This window comes from Chrysemys picta, chromosome 12, assembly GCF_011386835.1.
Source record: "Chrysemys picta bellii isolate R12L10 chromosome 12, ASM1138683v2, whole genome shotgun sequence".
NCBI lineage: Eukaryota > Metazoa > Chordata > Testudines > Emydidae > Chrysemys > Chrysemys picta.
The window spans coordinates 7,661,972-7,668,961 of record NC_088802.1 but is presented as its reverse complement, the minus strand read 5'-3'; positions in this window follow the sequence as shown (position 1 = coordinate 7,668,961).

The window sequence follows — 6,990 nt, the reverse complement described above, 5'->3', positions numbered from 1 at the left end:
TTATTGTAACCCTTCTGCCCGTCAGAGGTGGCAACAATAAGGGCCGGGTTCAGTATCTAGGGGTCTGTTTCAATAACACAATGCAAAACCAGCTCGAGCCCCCACCTAGTGACCTGGGACAATTACATACCACCCCCCTGGCGCCTCTAGGAGGCAATACTTCCCCTCTCGCAAGCACAGTCTGAGTGTAGCAAATCCTTTTAATAAAGGAGGGAAACAATTCAGCATTATGTTGAGGAAACACCACAAACAGGATTCAGAACACAAACCATGAGCAAAAGACCCACCTCCCCAACTATATTTGGCAGTGTCCTTTTCCCCTCAGGGTCTTAAGTCCAGCAACCCAAAAAATTACCCCAAAGTCCAACAACCGTCCCTGGTCAGTGCAGCCCCAGAGTTCAAAAGTTTATCTGGAGAGTTTTACCTCCCAGCCTGGAGGGGGGACGCAGCAGTGTTAAGGGGCACCTTACCTGGTCTGAGGCCGACTGCCCCACCTCTCCATGGGGTTCTGCTGCAGCATTCACAGTGAACCGCTCCAGTCCTCCTGCAAACTTCTCTGCTCTGCCAAGCTGTCCTGTCCCACAAGCCACTCCAGCCATCCCACAAACTGCTCCACCAGCTGCTCAGCAACATATCTTCTGCCCCCCCAGTGATTTCAGCTCCCAGTAATTTTAGCTCTTTAGTGATTTCAGCTTGTAGTAGGGGAGCCTCTTGGCTGGTGCACTATTAGCCCAAAGTTAATTCAGCTCAGCACCCTGTAACTAGACTCCTAATAGAATTAAAAATAGCTCTGATATTCTACAGTAGAGAGAGAAGGACACACAATGGGTATTTCAGACTCTCAACAAGGGACACATACCATCAGGTACAAACATCTGTGTCTATCCCTAGCCACCCCTCTCTCTCAATTCACTGGGTTTTGGAACCCATGTCCCTTGTCTAGCGAGTGCTACTTAGTTGATGACGAGTCCCTCTGTCATAAAAGAGTTTCATTGTCCTTGATTCACATAATCAGGGTAATAACACTTTATTCTTCCTGCCCCAATAACAGAGAAACTGGGGATCCCACAGCAGCCAAAGTGACCATTTGGGCTTATGCTAGGCGGGGTGGGTGTGCCTATGCAAACAAGGTCAGCCCCTGAAGTTCTTTTCCACAACTCGCCACAATTCACCACCAGATGTCAGGGTACAGCTCATCCTGACTCCACTTACTTTATAATAAAAAAAGGGAATAGGGGCCACCCTTGAGCTGCTGGGGGCCCTAAGCAATTGTTTAGGCTTAGTCTGTTTATGCCCAGGGCTCTGAGTGTGGGTAGCCCAGCCCAGCCCATGTGCCGCAGTTTCCCCATGCTCTGCACCACCACCTCCAGCTGTTGAAACTGAACTCGCCTGGGCCTGGGCCTGGGCCTGGGCCTAGGCCCCACTGACCTCCCATCCCCTGAACTACACCCTTCTCTGCCCTGACCCCGCTGCAAAGAGATTTCCTGTCCCACACACACCCAACCATCATAAAAGTTCTCTTGCACGACCCTATTCCATTGGGGTTGGGCTCCCCTCCCCTCCAGGTTAGGTGACCCCTCAATCAGGGCAGGCTAAGCACAGTTCTGCTGCCCTTTACCCGGACAATCCGGAGAACAACATTTCACTCTCCTACCTCCCATACCAGAGCGATTTGTAATCCAGCACCAGCCACAATGGGTCGCTTGGGCCAAGCGGCTCTGCCTGCTGCAGGGTAGGGGAGTCTGTATAAACAGGGGTTGCACAGGGAGAGCTCCTGCTGACCGTTCTGTACCAGCAGCACCAACACCCACAGTTAGTGCCATTAGCGAGCAGCCCCTGCCCACAGACTCACCGTCCGTGCGTCCTTGTCGACCTGGCTATGCTCTGGGGCGGGTGGTGTAGTTCTGTAAATTCCCGTCCAGCCCCTCAAGAAGTGAACAGGTTTCACATCTGTGCTGGAGTTTTCCCTGTTGTCCCTCATTTCAATGTAGGTGGGCCTGAGCTCTTTGCTCGTTATCCTGCACTGTTCGGCATCCGTGAATCCACCAGAACACCTAAGCATGTAGGTGACTTACAGCATTTAGTCCCAGTGGGGCCCACGTACTTCCACATGTATGGCTTCCTCAGCTGCAGTTGGTATTTTCTTGCTTTATTAAAGGTCACGTACATATTTGTCCCAATAACCAAAGATTATTTTTGGGCCTCTGAAAAATGGGCCAATGGGATGGCTTTTGTCTTCTGTGTCTGCCTGGACCCAAATCCTCCCTAACGTGGGGTCCTGAAACAGGAATGTGCAGTGGAGAATGGGGTAAGTTTGTCCATATCCCTTCAGCAACTGCAGAAAAAGTGCACAGGAGAGGAGTAGGAATGAAATAGCGCGGGGACTGCGAATCATGACTGAGGGGTGATCTCAGAACAAAGGGCTGAGGGAGGGGATGGGGAAAGCCTGCACAGTGTCTGCCCTGGTCTTGCTTCTAGCCAGTTCAGAGGGGATCTCCCTTCCAGCATTAATCCTATACAAGAACAATGAGGCAAATAATGGGGGTGGCCACAGCTGCTCCACAGTTAAAGTTGCCGCCCGCTTTTCTGTCTCAAGCTGAAATTTTGCATCTTCTTGGAAATCCACAGAAATAGGCCGAGTGGCTTGAAAATAATACCCAGCTTGATCAAATAAAAATCCCGTTGGCTGTGAATAACCCATCTGGAAACACGCTCTGGGTAAGACGTGATCTTCAAAATCATGGCGCTACTCAGCCATTCCCAAGAAAAACATACCTTGGGCGATTATTAACTGCAACTTCTTTAATTTTGAGATAAAAAAAGAAATGAATCGCTGTGGGCCAAAGCCTGACTCCATCTAAATCAATGACAAAATTCACTTTCAATGGGACTAGGACTTGGCCTAGTTTTGCTGTGATTTGCTGTGGGATATTCGCCCCCAGGGGACAGATTGTGACCTGGCTACAACATCTGAGCAGGGGAGCAAAAGGTTGCACCTGCCCTGTCCCCAGACTGCCCTGCACTAGCTACATGTATTGCAAGCAGCAGCCCACAAAAGCAGCTTCTGTGGGTTTCAGCTGCCCCCACACCAGTGGGTGGGTGTGAAGAGGGAGGGGGCAAGGGAGCCAGGGCGCCCCCACCCATTCCCACACTGTACGAGCTGGTGAAACTGAGGAAGATCTGGGGCACTTGCAGATGATTTGATTACTGCTCCCTTTCCACCCCAGAGCAAGGGAGAAGCTGGGAGTACAAAGTACGACCCAGCGAATCTCAGTCTGCTCTGCGGCAGTGCGCCTGCCCTTGTGCTTTAGCCCTAAACGGTCCCAAAATGTTGGCTTCCAACTGGAAACCTCTTCCTTTCCCTGGTGACCTCTGCCAATTCCAGATATTCCATGACGACTGCTCGGGGAAGAGCTCTCGCATGCTTGTGATCCAGAACCGGGAGGAGATGGTAACATAAAATACAGGCTCAAACTCCAGCTGGAGAGAGACGTGTGTCACTAGTTACAACCCCAGAGCAGCAGGTTTATCCAGTCTGGCTCTACCCCTCTGCCTCATTTCTCCTGTTCCCCCAGTTAACCAAACTCCACACTGGGGGGGGTTTCTCCCCTTCGGGGCGTCTGGCTGATTAACATACAGTTCAGAACAAGACCCCCACAGCGTTCCCACCCCAGACTGCCTAGCTGGCTCCTGCAGGTTCTGCCCCCCTGAGCCCTGTCTGAGAGCTCAGCAGAGCCGTTCTGCATAGAGCTACTCACAGAATCCTCCTACCCCATCACATCTCGCCCTGCCCAGACTGACCTCGGGCTGCCCTCGTAGCCCCACCAGGCCTGGCTCCTGGTCACCTGCTTCCATCACCTGAACCTCTCAGACCAGGGGCATCTAGTCACAGGTGAGGCTGAACCCAGCACTCCCTGAAGGGCCAGCTCACCCTGTGACACCAAGGACTGGCCTGCCCCATCTGCAGGGGGAAGAGCAGGGCGTGGGCAGCCCCACGCATGGGCGGGTGGGCAGCAGGGGGGACTTGGAGAACCAGCCCCACGCATTGGCGCCGACTTCTAGTTTTCCCTGGCCGTGCTCCACCCCTGCTCCGCTCCAAGGCCCTGCCCCTGTTCTGCCCCCATCACCTGAGGCCCCACCCTCACTCCACCTCTTCCCGCCCCCTTCCTCCAGAGCCCGTCCGCTGCTCTCCACCCTCCCCCACACCCCTTTCCTAGCCACCAAACAGCTGTTTGGCAGTGGCTGCCAATCAGCTGTTTGGTGGACCCTGATTAGCTCATGGGAGGTGCCACCAAACAGCTGTAGCTAGTGGGTGCTGAGCACCCCCGGGTTTTTTTTACCCATGGAGTCAACGCTTATAGCCCCGCACACGGGCCGGCAGCGAGGGGGTCAGGCGAGCCCCACGTGAGCATGGGCAGCTGCGGGAGAGGGGTTTGGAGGACCAGTGTCACATATGAGCAGGCAGCGCAGGGGCTCTGACCAAAGGGGGTCACACAGGGTCAGCGGGGGCAGGGGGTTTGGGCAGGCCCTGGGCACTGGTGGGGAGATGGACCTCAGGCCAGCTTCACAGAGGCAGGGAGGGCTCAGGGGGTCCTGCACTGGGGGAGGGGGGACAGGGGCAAGGATGGCATTGGGCAGCCCAAGGGGTGTCCCATTTTCCTTTTGGGAAAATATGGTCACCTGACTTTAACACCTTTTGGCTGCCAGGGTCAGACTGCAGGGGGAAAAAGGTGGTGATAGCTCTCAGATACTAGCCATTTGTGGGGCCAAAATCACTTGCTGCTCCCAATAAATGGGGCAGATCCTTATCATTTGATAACCCCTCTCCTTTCTCCCATACAAACAGTGTTGACGTTTTATTTCTCTTTAATGGGGAGCTGAGTTAACATCCCACTGAACTGCATGTGGCAGTTTGCTCTCCCAGAGCGATTGTTTCAGGCTCTCTGCAGACTCAGGCAGACTTGCTGCACTGGTTCCAGTTGGGTCACATTGTGCAGGTTTTCTTCAAATCCATAAGGGCCGAGACTTTGTTTCTCAAGGAAAGCTGAAATGCTGGCACAGGAGATGGCAGCTTCCCAAGAAAAAGCACCAGGGGGCTGACCCATTGTGATTCAGCCCAATTTGTTCCTTGTGAGACACAACCAAACTCACCTCCCATCCTGCAGTGTCTTTGAGCAGCTGGGGCTCTATTGGAAAATTATGGATGATGCTGGAGCCAAGTTTCCCAATAGAGGGAAGGTTGAGGAGCAATGGCTGCTGGTGGGGCCTTCTCTGGTGAAAGGGAAGCACAATGACAGGGGCTGTCTCTTATTTCTGCAGCTTCCAAGTCTTGGGCTCTACTGCAGGGAACAGCTGTGGATGCTGAGAGGCAGCCGGATTCAGTCGGATACGTGTGATGCTGAACTCAAATGGATCTGCCAAAAAGAAGCTGTTGTGATATAACAGGACTAAGGATCCGGATTTGGAATGTAAAGTACCCGGATTTAATCTCCAATGGGGCTAGATTGTGGCTTTAGGCAGAGCTAGGAGGCAGAGGATAATCCACATTGCACCAAGAGGCCCCATGGGACTCAGATACATCTCCACTCACAGTCCTCATCTGCTTCCTTCGGACTCCTAGGGGGAGTAAGGAGAGTTGCACTTTCCCTAAACCAGCTGTAACTTACTGCCCATTCCCCCCTTTTAAGTCTCATGATATTTGGTGTTTTTCTTAAAGCCCCAGCTCCTGGAGTCCTGTGAGGTGGGCCAGAATCTCAGTTCTCAGGGTTTTCTTAGGGAGGGCGGATAAAAAGAAGTTGTTAACCCTTGCAGAGAACGCTAGAAACTATGACCGCCAAAGGCTCACAAACCAGCAGATAAATAAAAACAAACTCGGCATTTAGTATTTTTAAGTCTCATGATTTAAGTGGGTCTCACAGTTTTGAGGCCTGACTCATTTTTAACTCGTGTTTATCAATACAGCAATTATCTAAACACCTCTCGCTCTATTTCTCTATCACACACACACGCGTCACTTAGTCTTTCTTACGCACCTGCCAGAGGCGCTGACTCCGTGGGTGCTCCAGGGCTGGAGCATCCACAGAAAAAAAAATTTGCAGGTGTTCAGCACCCACCAGCCAATCAGCTGTTTGGTGGGTGGGTGGAAGGAGCTGGGGGCGGGGGGGGGGGGGGGGGTCAGAGCAGGGGCAGGAAGAGGTAGCACGAGCGTGAGGTCTTGGGGGAAGGGGCAGAGTGGGGATGGGGCCATGGGGCAAATCAAACTTCTCCAGCGCCTGTCTGTGCCCAATATAGTTTTTAAGAGGCTCCTACCTCCCCTCTCCTGCCATGGCTCTTAAAACCAACTGAGTAACTGAACCTCCTGCTGCCCACTGCCCTGTGGTGAGCAGTACTAATGCCAACTGCAGTATGGCTGGATACGGCCTGCACCCTATTTGTGACAATATGGGTGAGAATTTTCCCCTGGAGAGGGCTCAAGACACTGCTGGGTTGCAGGCCCAGCACACCCAACCAGAAATCCCCCTATTATCACTGGGGTTGGGTCCAGCCGAGCAAGGTAAATAGCAACGTCTTGTGCACCCCCATCCTTGCATCACAGGCTGACACAGGTTGGGGAACGCGAGGCGGTGCAGGGTGGTAGTTCACATACTTTATTTGCTACGGCTTTCATGTGACTACGGAGGTTGATGCTTCCCTAAGCCCTCTGGATACAACTTTCTGACTCCCTTTTCCCCTCCCCCATCCACTCACAGGCCAAACCGACTTAAAGTAGCAAACACTGAAAACCCATTGCAGGAGCCTAGCTCCGTGCAAGCAGCAGGAATGGAACAGAAGGGCAGTGACGCGCTTGTTCTCCTCGCCCCGGTAAAATGCCTGGTGCAGGTTGTACCTGGGGGCGCAGGGGTGGAATGAGCAGGGTACGTGTGCCCGTTTGAGCGATTCATAGCAGGCATATGAGGCACCTTTGGGGGACCCTTGTCCATGCCCGCCATG